This window comes from Anas acuta, chromosome 2 (genome assembly GCF_963932015.1).
Source record: "Anas acuta chromosome 2, bAnaAcu1.1, whole genome shotgun sequence".
Taxonomy (NCBI): domain Eukaryota; kingdom Metazoa; phylum Chordata; class Aves; order Anseriformes; family Anatidae; genus Anas; species Anas acuta.
In genome coordinates, this window is record NC_088980.1 from 146550793 (window position 1) to 146565333 (window position 14541).

Below are 14541 nucleotides of genomic sequence, written 5' to 3' on the forward strand. Positions count from 1 at the left end.
ACACGCCTTTCATCGCAGGGTCTTAGGAGCCCTTGCAGGGTGGTTTTCCTTGCTGTCCCATCCATGCCTTCTGGATGGAGGCACACTGAGCTTGTCCCAATACCGTGTGTGTAGCTGCTGGGCAGCTGCTGGGCTGCCAGCAGCCAGCACGCATCCTGCTCACACCTTGCAGTGCTCTCCCAGCGAGACCTGCCATCGAAGCAGAGCTCTTGAAGCACTGGTATGCCAGAGCATCCACACTGCACTAATTACTGAGCAGGTGATCCGGTTTGCGTGGTCGTCATCCCTGGCACAGCTTAAATATTAATTGGAAATGATGCTCTGCCCGTGCTCAGCCCCTGGTGTAGCAGAGCACTACATGGGGAAGCAATTCTGCTCTCACTCAATGCACTGGGAGGTTTGTAGGTTTGTTTCTCCTCTGTGCCAGGCCTGAGATTGATTGACTTCAAACTGCAGGTTGAGAGTAAGTAACTTTGCTGCCGGAGGCTTTGGAAAAATCCCCCTGTTGCCTCTCGTAGAAAAATATGTGCTTCCGATAGTTGTGTGTGTTGAAGGACGCTTAACACACTGTGAAAAGGAGCCAGTGTGATAGAATGTTCCATTATAAGAAAGCTGCCAGGAGCTCCAGGATTTCAATTTTGTTGCTTAGGGCTCAAGATGAGGGCTGGGAAAAAAACAAAACAAAACAAAAAAAACAACACAACACTTTCCAAAAATATTAGCCTCTCTCAACTCTCAACTGCTAGATTGCAGCCCCAGAGACCGATTCCCCTCACCCAGGATCATTGGATGCAGAATTGGCCCCTCCTAGCAAAGAACAACTCAACACTGGAAAATAAAATAAAACAAAACAAAATAAAACAAAACAAAACAAAACAAAATGAAATAAAATAATAAAATAAAGGGGTTTCCTGCATTCAGATTACTTTGCAGCAGGGACCCAGAAAAAAAGTTGTTTAACCAAACCCAGCCATCAAACCCACATGGTTATGAGACAGTGCTGGGTTAACAACTGGAGTGTTCAGCAGAGTAAGGCTGGGCCGATAGGGAAACCTCCCGGCTTCCTACTTTCCTGATTTCGATCCTTTTATTGGAAAAGCTTGACAGGAGCCTGTGGAAGTTCTAATTAAATCGTATCTCAGCAATGGCCAAAGAATGAGTAACATTTCAGTATGAAAAAGAGCAATAATGGAAAATACGACCAAATGATGAACACCATTTGATGTTTTCCAACACATTTACCTTTTTTTCATTATATTTTTATGGGAACGATGAATTTTAACCATAATGTATGCTCTGCTTTCACCTCCTGTTGTTGACTGCAATGGAGCAGCTATGCCAGAAGTCTCTTATCTCATCACCACTCTGAAAGTTTATATATGGCTTGCCATGACCCAAAGGGGAAAGCACGAAGTGACTGCTTCATTAAATAGCAAAGTTTGACTCATCTACCCATACTATTACCATCTGTTCCTTTTTCTTCATTTCCTGTTTGTAAAACAAGTAATTTGTAGTTAGCTGCAGTTATATTTTTTGGGGTAAGTCCTTTAGAATCAGAGCTGTTATGCCAGTGTACTTACCAGGCTGCAGGGGCCTCTAAATCCACCCAGCCTAATGAGGGTGTTGGTAGTGCAAATGCATCACTCCATACGCTGTAGACAAACTGCTGCAGTGAGCTCAGTCATTCTGGCATCCTAAAATGCCTATGCAAACATTTCTTTCAAAAATAAATACTCTTAAAATTACTAATTCAAGACAAGGTATACAAGTAAAGGCATCATCTTTTTTTCTTAGGACAATCATCACAAAAAGGTCAAATGAAGCAAATTTATGGGCGCACAAGAGCTTCTTCAGCTCTGCGATAGAAGCAGAAATCTTCAAAGGCAGATAACGGGAGAGAAAAGCTGCCGGTTTGATGTCTGTGCATCAGACCATCTCTGAATGAAGGGAGGCTGGTACCTATCAAGTGGAAAGATGTTAATAGGATGGAGAGAAAGGTGCCGAGGTTATCTCCTAAGGAGAGAGAAGGCGATATAGCGTAGAAAAAGGGGGACACGGAGAGTTTATCAGGGAGAAGGGAAATGATATGCCATAAAAGCAATACTACAGAGCCACTGTACTTTGGTATGCAATAACTTCATGAAGTTTATTTCCCATGCTCTAACTAATTTTTCAGGAAAAGGAAAAGATTTGATGGTGGGACAGAGGTTTTCCAAGGATGAGCGGTCTCTACCACGACTGCAGTTCAGCAGCAAGTTGCACTGAGAACAAGAAAAAGCTGGGAAAAGTCAGTGCAACTTACTCTTAGAGCCTACAGGGGGGAAAAATAAAGCATTTACTAGTTGAGGGAGACTCGAGAAGCCTGGAGGACACTCAGCCACCCCTAGCACAGCTGAAGGGCTGTAGCTCGCCCTTATGCTAATGCTGACACTTTCTTTTCTTATAGAGTACAAAATAAAATTGAATGGTGGCTGTCAGGGAGCCTCGTGGACACTGGTGTGAGCAGAGTTCAGCATCTGAAACCTCCACCTGAGCTTTCCAGTGGCTCAGAAGCTGCTTTCTTCACCTCTCCTCTCAGCTTCCCCATTTATTCTGCGTACTCGCAGTAATCAGTGTTAGACAGGGTGGAAATCAGGCTTTGGAACAGGTCTTCATTCAATATGACATCTCTGCTGCTGCCTTCTCTATTAAACACAGACAGGTTGGAAGCTTTCTGGGAGAATTAATCTGAACTCTTGTGGACTGCCATCACGGTGTGCTGCCTCCCATCAGTGAAGGCCTCTCCTGACTGCTTGCATGGCAATGGGCTCATTCGGGGGCATGCTGCCTCCCATCTAGGTTTCTAATGAAAGTAAGCTTGAGATAAATCTATTTTTACAGTATTTAAAGGAGTCTGAGATGGCAAAGAGGACTAAGGGGAGGTGTGAGAGACACTGAGCCCCACTCCTGACAGCAGGAGGAGAGGGGAGGCACGAACAGACACATCTGACCCCTCGGGGCAGTGAAAGTGTGCTGAGTCCCATCCAGAGCAAGCTGGTCTCCTAAAGACCAGCAAGGACAAATCCTCTGATAGCCCACAAATGTTTATTTTTCCTTTCCTTTCCTTTCCTTTCCTTTCCTTTCCTTTCCTTTCCTTTCCTTTCCTTTCCTTTCCTTTCCTTTCCTTTCCTTTCCTTTCCTTTCCTTTCCTTTCCTTTCCTTTCCTTTCCTTTCCTTTCCTTTCCTTTCCTTTCCTTTCCTTTCCTTTCCTTCCCAGAACCATGCTGCTAAATAGGGTTTAACTTCCTCTTCACAGCCTCTTTCTTACAGAAAACCATTTGTGTAGCCTTGCAGCATCCTGAAGAGAGGCTGAGAGCTGTAAAATTGGGCACTCAGATAGGACTCGCAGCCGAGCACAAAGGCAGCCCTGAGAGCGCTGTAGTAGCTGGGGCAGGAGGTACCCAGTCCCTTGTGTCGCTGGCTGGCAGAAGGTTGCCTCTTGAGAAAGAATAAATCGCAACCTGCATAAACAAATTTACCGTCTTTAGCAGCCCTGATGCTTTGATTTGATTTGCATCCATTTTCAGCTGTACCAGGGAAATGTGCTGGAGGTAGAAGCTCAGCAAACGGGCTATCAGAAGGAAAATGAGTTGTGAAATCTGATGCACTTTTAAATGGTTTGTAAAAGCTGATTATTTTTTTTCTGAAAGTTTTCTGATAACTCTTCTGACCCTTCCAAGCTGCAAGTTTGTTCCTCAGGTCCCCACTACAGAGGAGCTGCCAGACCTCACTCAGTGAGAGGAGCAGAGGCTGTGTAAAAGCCAGCCCTCTCCTTTTTGCAGGGGCTGGGACCTGGCAGTGCAGAGCAGTGGGGCTGCAGACGGAGCATCCTTATTTTTAGTGCAAATGCAGCAATCAACTAAAAGTCAGTGTGTGGTCATCCCTGGGTGACGTGCCTGGAAACGGGCATGTACTGGGTTGTCCCCATTAAAGACAAGTGAGCGTTGTGGCTTTGAGACTACCCTGCTGCTTAAATGCTCTTGACATGCTCTCTGAATATCATCCTCAGGACCTCTCAAGCTTTTTCGCCTTGCACTGATCACCCTGCAAAGTGATGCAGCTTGATTTTCCTCCCTCATTTGTGTCAGAGATTTCTGCAGGGCCACCAAGCCCCGTTGTCTTTCCCAGCTCAGAAACCCCACATCTGATCCATCAGCAGCAATAATAAGGCCCCTTCTGCGCCTGGTCTACCCAAAGCCCAGTGAAGCAGTAGGAGGTCTGAAGCAGCCCACTATATTGTGCTGGTCTTGGGAATCACTTTGCTATTTTCAAAATATATAATTAGAGCTAAAATTTCCTTGTACTTCCCCCTGATGTGTCTGCAAATGAGCACTATTAAATAAAAAATCTTCACAGCCAAAGTACTGCAGCTGCGAATCTCTCCAAAAAAATACCGTATTTCTGAAAAATGTGAAGATTTCTTTTGTATTGTGGAAAAAAATACAGTATTTTCAGTATGTTCTTCTCCTGAACAGATGCTCAGCATGGCTGGATCCACAGCACTATCTGAGGGTTGTTCTTTGGCCTTGACCCCCATGGGCTTTTCCAAACTCCCACGGCACCCCCCTTCACACAGGTGTCAGGTAATTAGTGCAGGAGACCTGACTCATGTGCTTTATTAAGACAAAATAATGCAGATGTTCCCTTTTGCAATGGCAAAAGGTCTTATAAAATGAGAAATCTTAAATGAAGGAACTGTTCCTGTATTTTGAATTGTGCCCTTTGCCTCTTTTCCTGTTACTGAGTGCCAATTGAGAACAGCCTGGCTCCATTTTATTATTCCCTCCCCACCAGGTGTTTATACACTTGGATAAGATCCCCTCGGACCTTGTCTTCTCCAGGCTGAACCCTCCCAGCTCCAGAGAGTTGCTCCAGTCCCATAATTGTCTTTGTGGCCCTTTGCTGGACTCGCTCCAGTCTGCCCATATCTTTCTTGCACTGGGACCTGGCACTGGATATAGCACTCGTGTGGGTCTGACAGCAGAGGGGAAGGACCAGCTCCCTCCAACAGCTGGCAAAGCTTCTCCCAGCAGATCTCAGGATGCTGTTGGCCTTCCTAACCCTTGTGCTGAGTACTTCTGTTGCCATCCTGTAAAATCTGTTGGTGCATCAGGGAGGTAAAGAAACTTAAAAAAGTTTGAAGCACTCAGAAAGTGCGACAATAAAGTCATTCATTAGTATTTACATCAAGGAAAAAGTTCTGTTCCCAGGTAGTGACCAAAGAAATGAAAACCCATTCGGCTTCTTCCCCACTGGACAATAAATAACCCACCAGCAAGCTCCCTGTGAGATGAGTGTGGGCAGGTGTGGGAGTGCACAGCCTGGACAGCTCTGTCTTCTGCCTTAGTCATGTAGCTCTTTGTCTCTGCAGAGGGATAAAGCTTGTAGGACTGTGGGTTGTGCAGCCTATGTGCAATAAATTAACCTTACTAGGCGTGATTTAGTAAAGCTGAAGGAATTTTTTGGCCCAGACAAAACATGGGAGGACCAGGGAGCTCCTGTTAGATTTGTATGTTTTACTTCCAAGCCTACCTCCAAAAGACACACAGTGGAAGATGTTGGAGCAGATGGCCCTGTATAATAACAGTCTGAGTCACTGAAGTTCCCTTCTTATTCACAGGGAAAGACCAGCAAGTGGAATTCAAATACAGCTGGGAAAGAAGGTCCATCCTGGTAAAAAAAGAGTTTAGGCCCAGCTGCCTTGGGAGATGTGGGAGCAACGCCGGCCAAGGCATCGGAGAAACCACCAGAGAGGAACATTTCTGAGCAGGTAGGGTCTGAGGTTGGGTTCTTTTATTCTGCCTTTCTCTTCTGCAATCATTTCCCCTACTTGAGGTACAGCAACCTGCCCCTTGGCTTGGTTTAAATAATTCTGTCCCATTGCCACCCCTGCTGTTAAAACCCCAGGGAAGCTGAGAAGCCTCTTCAACAGCAGCAAAGCAAATTAGTGATGTGCATAGGCAGCACTGCTGGGACCTGTCACCCAGCATGAATTTGGAGACTGAAGTGTTGGCAGGTCTCCTGCAGAGCTTCAGAGGTGGTTCATGAGGTGGCTTTCCCTGGTGACAACAGAAGTGCCTCTCCAGCAGCAGAGGCATGATGTTGTCTGAGATAACCATGAAGAAAGAGGGAATTATCTCACCTCCACATCTGTCCAAGTGAAAATACTGCTATCTTTCTATCATCACAACATCTATTCATCAATTATTATTTTTTTGTTAAATATATCTGTTCGTTTTTCTTCAAATGACGACATCATTGCTACCCCAAAACTCCTGCCTGGAGTTCAGGGCATTGCTGTTCTTCAAGTAATCAGCAGGAAAATCACAGTAGAGACTTCAGAAATCAAGTATGCTCTTCCAATCTGCTAATTACTATTATTAAAGCTAACTAGCTGAGGAATTAAATTGTGCTGCAAATAGGTTTCTGACTGAAATGAAGCCCATTTCATCATGAAACCAGCCCAGAAGCTGGATGCTGGTCCCAGGAACAGCAGCAGGGAGCAGATCCTGTTCAGAAATCCTAATAGTGTCTGAATGGCCCTATGCCCTGGTAGCATCAGCAAGGTACAGGAAGTTCAGGAGTTTTGTATTGCACTATGGCAACAGAAGCAGCTGATCTAGTGACACTGGTGTAGATATCAAAGGCTTGTGCTTCATCTTGGTCTCCAAATATAAGGAGAGTTTATAAAAGTTAACAGAGATAAGGGGCTGAGATAGATCCCACGCCATTTCTTGGAGATAGAATAACACTTTCATCACTTTTTTGCTTATTTGGGGTGGTGGTGAGCCGCATGCAAACCCTTAGTAGCATCTTGTGAGACTTTCACATCTGCCAAACAGTAGCAATAAAAGGAACATTTTTAGTGGTTGATCAATCATCACTTTTTCTTTTTTTCAAGAGCCATTAAGGGCTAAGGTTCGTTCCCTGAATGCACAGCTTGACACCCACAAAATGCAAGTGTCTCTACTGGGTTTGTACAGAGCTGTTTTTTTTTTGTTTGTTTGTTTAAGTAGCTTCTCCAGTTTGGGTCTGAGGATCAAGAACAGCAAAGTTTTCCCGAACTCAATCCTTCTGGTCCAAGTCAGCAATGGAGCAAAGAGAAGTGGTAGAAAATTAAACTTTGTCACTGTTTGGGCTGGAAGTTATGCTGTACCTCAGATCCAGGGAGATTCTCCAGGCTGGGAAATTTCAGCTCAAACAGTTACAGCTGAGCAAAATTACAAGTGAGAGGAGCCATGCTTATAAGGGGTGGAAGGGCTCTTGCCTTCAGAGCAGGCAGGTGGGTCATTCCTCATGTGTTGAACTGTTCAAAGTCTTTCCAGCTCTTCAGTTTGTACCTTCTTCAAAATTGATTGCTTATTATCTTGTTCATCATGGTATGGAAATGAGGACTACTCCGTTCTCTCTCACAAGAACCTGCCACTTATTTGAAGACCTTTTTCATGCTTCTCATTCACTGCCTCTGAAGAGACTCAAGTGCTCCAGCCAAAACCTCATCCATACTGAACAGAGCAGCAGGGAAACATCAAGGATTTTGCAGGCTAATAACAAAAGTCACCTTAGTAATTAGCCTGGTGTGATCAGCCAAGCTGTACTGTTTGGGTAAGGGTGGGGGAGTCAGGCAGATCCAGCGACTTCTGTTTTCTGTGTTTCTGAGGCATATTCTGCCGCCAGCCTTGGAGAAAGGAGTAAATGGTCAAAGAAGACATTCCCTGTCATTAATCTCAGTGGATTTATGAAGCTCTTTTTAAAACCTGTCCACTGAAAGGTGCTTGGGAGTATAAAAGCATAAAACAGATGTGCATAACACATAGAATCAGGGCACTTCTAAATATTTTAACTCCGCTACACCATTATATAGAATAATATATAGAAAGGTTTGGGTTGGAAGGGACCTTAAAGCCCACCCAGTTCCAACCCCCTGCCATGGGCAGGGACACCTCCCACCAGCCCAGGTTGCCCAAAGCCCCATCCAGCCTGGCCTTGAGCACCTCCAGGGATGGGGCATCCACAGCTTCTCTGGGCAGCCTGTGCCAGTGCCCCACCACCCTAATACTCAGTACTTTTTTTCTTATATCTAATCAAAATCTATTTATTTTTTTTATTTTTATTTTTTTGCTTTAAAGCCTTTATTCCTTGTCCTATTGCTACACACGCTGACAGAGAGCTTTTCTGCAGGAACTTTTAGGTACTGGAAGACCGCTGTAAGGTCTCCCCGGAGCCTTCTCTTCTCCGGGTTGAACAACCCCAACTCCCTCAGCCTGTCTTCAAAGTGGGGTCCAGCCATCTGGTCATCTTCATGGCTCTCCTCTGGACCCGTTCCAACAGGTGAATGTCCTTGTGCTGGTGGCCCCAGAGCTGAACACAACACTACATTATACCCAGAGTAGCCTTAGGGACTTCTACATGCTGAATCCAAGCAGAAGAGGTGGCAAGAGAAATGCTCCTGCAAGGATTCAGAGATATGAACACTTCAAAAACTAAGTGAAGGGCAGATGTGTGACTTATCTGCATGTCATCTAAATTCTGTGTCTTATACTGACCTCAGATCAGACTGCAATAATCAAGTAAATAAGATTGTAGATAAGACACAAAATGTACCATGTAACAATATGCCTCAAAGTTCCTGAAGCAAACTCAGCCTCCCACTTCTGTCAACAGAGGATTAGCTGCCACAGAATAGGCAGCAGACTGATTATTCCTATCCACTATTTTATGACCCCTCTTCTGGTGCAATGAAAGGTGGTGATTCAGCTATCCAAAGAGCAGTGAATGAGAAGAAATGAAGGACTTAGTTAAGAGCAATTCTAGCTCAAAAATTGCTGGATAGAAGATTGCTGAATACATTTAAAATTCCACTCAGTTATTTTTATTTTTGTAATATAACAATCCAAGGTAAATCAGCTATAGAGACAGGAGAACCATACTGGTATTCCACTGTGGGGTTGTACCTTGACATAATGAAGCTTTTTGAACTTTCATTTTAATGTATTCTTTTGTTTAATAAGATTAGTCCTTTGCCATGTTTTCTACAGAGTACTGCAGTTTCTTTGTTTGTGTCAATGCAGCACAAAACATTCCAGGGACTAGAAGAGAGGAAATGTGCAACAGGAGCTGTTTTCTGCTAGCTGGAAGACAGGAACTTTCTGGATGTAAAATGGATAGTATGTTTTCTAGAAGGAAATTTAAAGTGGATATTAAAAGGAAATGGTTAGAAACAGAGGATTTTTAAGGGAGCCATGGGATATTGCAACAAGCAGGTGCTGGGAGTGACCCATCATGGAAGTGTCTTGAAGATGAGTGAGGTCCATGAAGAGGACGAGCAGCATGCAGCATCCCGGCACCACGCATCAAGATGCCTACCCCATCACCAAATCCCTAGTCCTGAGCTCAACACCCCGATTCTTAGTACGATGCATGAATCATATTACAGAAATGCCAGAGTGGTAAATTAGAGTGGTGCAGTCCCCAATCCACTGCAGGGCATGGGATAGGGAGGAGAAGACAAGTTAAAGGCACGTTATTCTTTCCTGGAGTTAATGCTTCATTCTGGACTGTCATTTCTCGTTGTCTTCTCTAAACAGTGAAAGGAGTGGTTTGTGTCCCATTACTCACTAAATGGAGCAATAATCCTGCGATGGCACCACTTCAGCTGGGGAAAGCTGAGGTATAAATCCTGTTTCTTTCCTTTCTGCAGCCAGTCGTCAAATTTGAGTTTTTGCTTTTGCCCAACTTCTCAATTATAAAGAAATCTCTCATTTGACTCATAAGAAAAATCTGCTTCCGTAGGCTTGAGTGCAGCTTTAAAATGCCATTTTGCATATGCAGACTCCATTATGTTTAAATGAGCAGGCAATGTATTATGTTGTCTCACTGTCTTTCTAGCTCTCCCCATGACAATAGAAATTGATGGAAATTCAGTCAGACCCCGACTGCTGTTTCTGGAACATAGTAAGCAAATATGTGTGAGATAAGGCAAAATAAAAGATGTGTTACTGCAACTAACAAGAGACAATGCATCAGAGATGTAAAATTTGGGATCTAAAGACTGAAGGACCGTCGGCTGTGTTACAGCATTTCCATGAAATTTTCTTTAGACAGCAGAGAAGTGCATCTCCATACATCTGTATTTCAGGTACTGGGTACCAGATCTCAGCTATCGTTAGCTGCCATAAATCAGCTTCCAAAACTGTTGCCTCTGGGTCTGTCTGCCAGGGACTGTGGTGGTGTCAATCTCTTTAAGCTGCTTTTGTCAAACTGGCCAAGAATAGGCTGATGCTGTCTCTAGAAGAGGAATCATAATTAATTGGATTTAGGGCATTATATCAGTCGGAGGGTGGCTCAAAATTGCAGTGTGGACTTGAATGTAATTACTATAGCTTCAGTGTTGAGAACAATTTTAATAACCAGACAAGCCAGATGGTCCTGAAGGCTGGGTAGGTTTGCACTTGCGCACTTACTCCAGAAGGTGAGGTAAGGAGATGCAACTGTGGCTTTTTCTAGGTCCTTCATTCAGAACAGCATGAAAACGTGGTGTCCAGGAAAGGGAGCAGCCTGCCAGCCTTGGAAACTGCTCTCCTTCACTAATCAATCACAGGTCGTTACATAGCTAATGATGCAGCATCTACTCATCCATCACCGGACTGCAACTGCACCTGACTTTGAAGGCTCATTCCTAGGGTGAAGAGACCATCACTTCGCTCAGACTGGGCTGTTGGCTTCACAGATCAGTGTAGCAAACCCTTGGCAATTAGGACAAGGACTAGAGCTGCTACTTGGTGTTCACTGCTGGAGAAGGATAAGATGCCTCTGTTGGAGTTGTCTCATGGGCTCAGGGAACACTGCATGGGAAATATTAATAGAGTTAAAGGACTTCCCTGTTATTTGTATAAAACAGAGATTGTATGCAAAGAAACAGTAGCCAAGGGTCTCTCAGACACCGTCATTTTCTCACATGTGACTTCAGCCTTTGTGAATGTCCTGCAAAGCTGCGGTGGCAGCCTGAGAAAATAGTTTCAACAGCACTGACACATGTCAAGGAAAGCCACAAAATCTCTGCGACCTTCCCAAATCATCCCAGCACAGAACTTTTTCAGGCCTTATTTAGATTCCAATTCTGAGCATATAAAGATGATTTCTCTCTCAGCTGCACCTTGCTGAATACCAGCAACTGCTCATACCTGGTTTTCATCCCTGATTGCAGTGCCTCGTTGTAACAAGCCCAGTGCCCAATGCACGCTTCCTCTAAATCATAGGCTATCAAGCACATCATGATTCACATTGAATTATGTTCACATCAGTACAAGAAAAGAAGAGAGTCCCCAGTATAAATCTTCCTCACTGACTTGCAAATGCTTCTGGCACATCGGGGAGTCGCAGTCTGACAAGCCTGACACCACTTGTGTTTCCCTGGGGACTTGTCACCACCGAACCTTTCACTTCACTTTAAAATCTTTTTATCTTTTTTATTAGCTTGAAGTACTTAATTAATGTATGAAGTTTAATTAAAACATCTAATGTAGAATGTTGGGACAAAAATCAGGAGAAGAAAAGGAAGCTGTAAAATGAAAAAAACAAAACAAAACAAAACAAAACAAAACAAAACAAAACTTGTTCTCTACCATAGTAATAGGACAACACATGAGAGGAAAAGATGACTGATTTTTTTTGTTAGTATTATGGACTTAGATACCATAGCAATTAAATAGTTTGCAAGAAGACCGTAGGTTTGTAGCTGTAGGTTTTTTTGTTGGTGGTGGTTGTTTGCTTTTGGTTTTAGTTTTCCCTTTCTTCTCTCTGTTTCTTCTCAGACCACCAAGTAGGTTTCTTCTGTTCTTCCCGGAATTTCCAAAATCTCAGCAGCTTCATCTACTCTTCTGCTCTGGCTACTTTTAGGTTGGAAGGGACCTCTGGAGGTCATTCAGTCCAGCCTTCTGCTCAGAGAATGATTAGCTTCAGAATTAGATTGGGAGGCTCAGGGCCTTGTGCAGCTGAATTTTGGAAATCTCCAAGAATGGAGATTCTTCCATCTCTGCAGGCTCTTGCTCCAACATTGAATCAACCAACATGCTCCCACACACTGCTTTGTTTCAGTGCTCTCCCCTCTCCACGGAGGCACAGCGACTGGGTGTACCAGCACAGACCAGCCCTGTCTTTTTTAATATTCTCAATTTTTGAATGGTAACAGACCTGAATGAAGAAGTCACATATGTAAGTAAACAAGCATCATAAAGAAATCTTGTCCTGTCTCTTTTTGCTCTCAGCACTGGCTGTTTCTAGGTGTTTTGGAAGCAGATATATATGCTTCATATCTAATGAAGTTCAAAGAACATTTCAAAGGCACTGTCAAACATATCAACAGCTTGAGGAAAACATACAATACGATACAATTTCCCCTTATAAATTACACTGTTGTTTAGTGTACTAGAGGACTATGCCTAGGTATATTTTACATTACAGTTTGAACCCTCCATCAGAATTCTGTGGGGAAATGAGGCACAATTCAGCTGCTACTGAAGCCAAAACACATCTCCACAAGGACTCCTCAATGGGATTGGAGAGACTCTAATCCGTCTTTTCAGAAACCTGTTTCTGAAAATAGCCAGTGCAGAAATTTCAGCTTCTTCCAGACACAACATGGCCCATCTTTCCTTCCAGTTGTGGTCAGCAGTCAAGATCTAGAGAAGTTCCCTTCTTCGGGATAACAAAGGAATCAATTAATCAACAAGCTACATTTGGACAAGTATAGCTTGAAATCTGAAATTTCTTGTTTTGTTCATGCCTGTAGGTAGAGCAAGCATGGTTCAATACTAAGACAGCTCTGTCAGTTAATGAGCTCTGTGAGATGAGAGAGCTAGTAGCGTGTCAGTTTTGAGCTACTCCTACTAAGCAAGGTCTATGTGACTTGTTGGGATATGTTAGTCCACTGCAACACTTGACAGAGAGATTTCAACAAGGACTTTTGGACTCGGTGGCATAGAAAACTTATTTTTTTTTTCAGGGCTTGTGAGAAAATAGGGTGTGCCCAGAAAATAGGGTTTTTAAGTTCAAATATGTTCAAATATGAATTCAATCAGCTTAATTTAAAAGAATAAGAGATTGAATAACAAGAAAATATGCTCATATAAAAAGTCCCTTGGAAATGGATATGATTTCATGCCCATCATGGCTCAGGTAGAGCTGATTCTGCCCTGCACAAGAGGAGAGGGGATGGAGCACACAACCTCTTGAGCTCTGCTCTAAGCCTACGTGAATTGGTTCTGTATTGGATACTCTTCTGTGGATGTTTTTCTCCTTTTGTAGACAATAAAACAACCACATTTGTTCTGATCCCTGTGGTGTGCTCATGTTGTAGAAGAGGGTGATATATTTGAAATGTGGGATGTTTCTTCTGCTGGCAGGAAGCACCGGGATCTTTGAGACCCTCTAAAGTGATACTGTGTTAGAGGCCTGGCTGTAACATTGTATGAGATTCATGGCAGGAAACAGCCACATGATGAACAGCCCTGGGGCAGTTTTCTAACTTTGGAGAAGCAGCAGAGTAGCTTTCTGTACTGTTTTCCCACTGCAAGACCAAAAGACTAAGGCCTCATCCAAGTTAATCAAATCCAGTGAGTGTCTTGTCACAGATTGAAGAGGCTTTGGATTTTGGCTTATTGAAAAAATGTGAGAAACGTATATCGCCCTTGTGTAAAAGGTACCAAAGGATGAAAATCTAAGGAAATCACTGGAAAACCTCCACAGATCTCATTGGAGCCAACAACTCACCTACTTTTCCATAAGGAGAAGTCAGTAAGGAAAGAATACTTCCTAAATGATAGCCAAAAGGCAATGATTTTAAAAAGAATTATATGACAGTCGTAAGAACGCTATAAACAGCAAATATATTCCTACTTTACATTTCAGTTTGCTGCTTTAGTTTTGCTGTGCTGGCCTTTAAAGCTGACATTTATGCAAGACAACCCAAAAGAAATTGAGTTCTTATAATTTGAAAGACATAGATGAAAACTGAAACAATGATCAAAAAGCTGTCTGCCCTTTGTCTTTTTCTCTTGGCTTGTACACAATTTAATGTCTTGGTTTCTGAATACAGTATATGCCCTTTGATATGATTTCATCTTTCCTGGCTGATTTTATAAGGTCTTTTTATCTCAATAATTAATTCAGCCAAATGGATATTTTCTTCAATAATACTCATTCTCCATTAAATATCCACTCCATTAAAAATTATGTCTGAGGGGCCTTTTTTTCCCCCTTTAATCAGGAAGAAATTATAATATTTTATCTCCCTGTTCCCTCTAGTTAAATCAAAATGGCCCTTTGAGGCAGGACTAAATGACGTTTTCAGTGGCACTAGGACTATCAGGAAGGGCTCAAATGGGATTTGAGGTTAACTGCCATAAGGAGATGTGTATCCCAGTGTCAGCATGGACAAGGATGGAATTGCTATAATTCATCCTAGCCCAAGACAGTTGGCTCTGCTGAAATGAGGTGTCTCAC

At 43.2% G+C, this 14541-nt stretch overlaps 1 long non-coding RNA gene across 1 annotated transcript; it reads left to right on the top strand.

The window, feature by feature from the left end:
- Positions 1–335: 335 nt before the first annotated feature.
- Positions 336–12478, top strand: LOC137851459 (uncharacterized). The gene is made up of 4 exons (XR_011093201.1): positions 336–463; positions 5660–5809; positions 8221–8370; positions 9111–12478. It is a non-coding gene; the product is annotated as an uncharacterized lncRNA (long non-coding RNA).
- The last annotated feature ends 2063 nt before the right edge of the window (positions 12479–14541 follow it).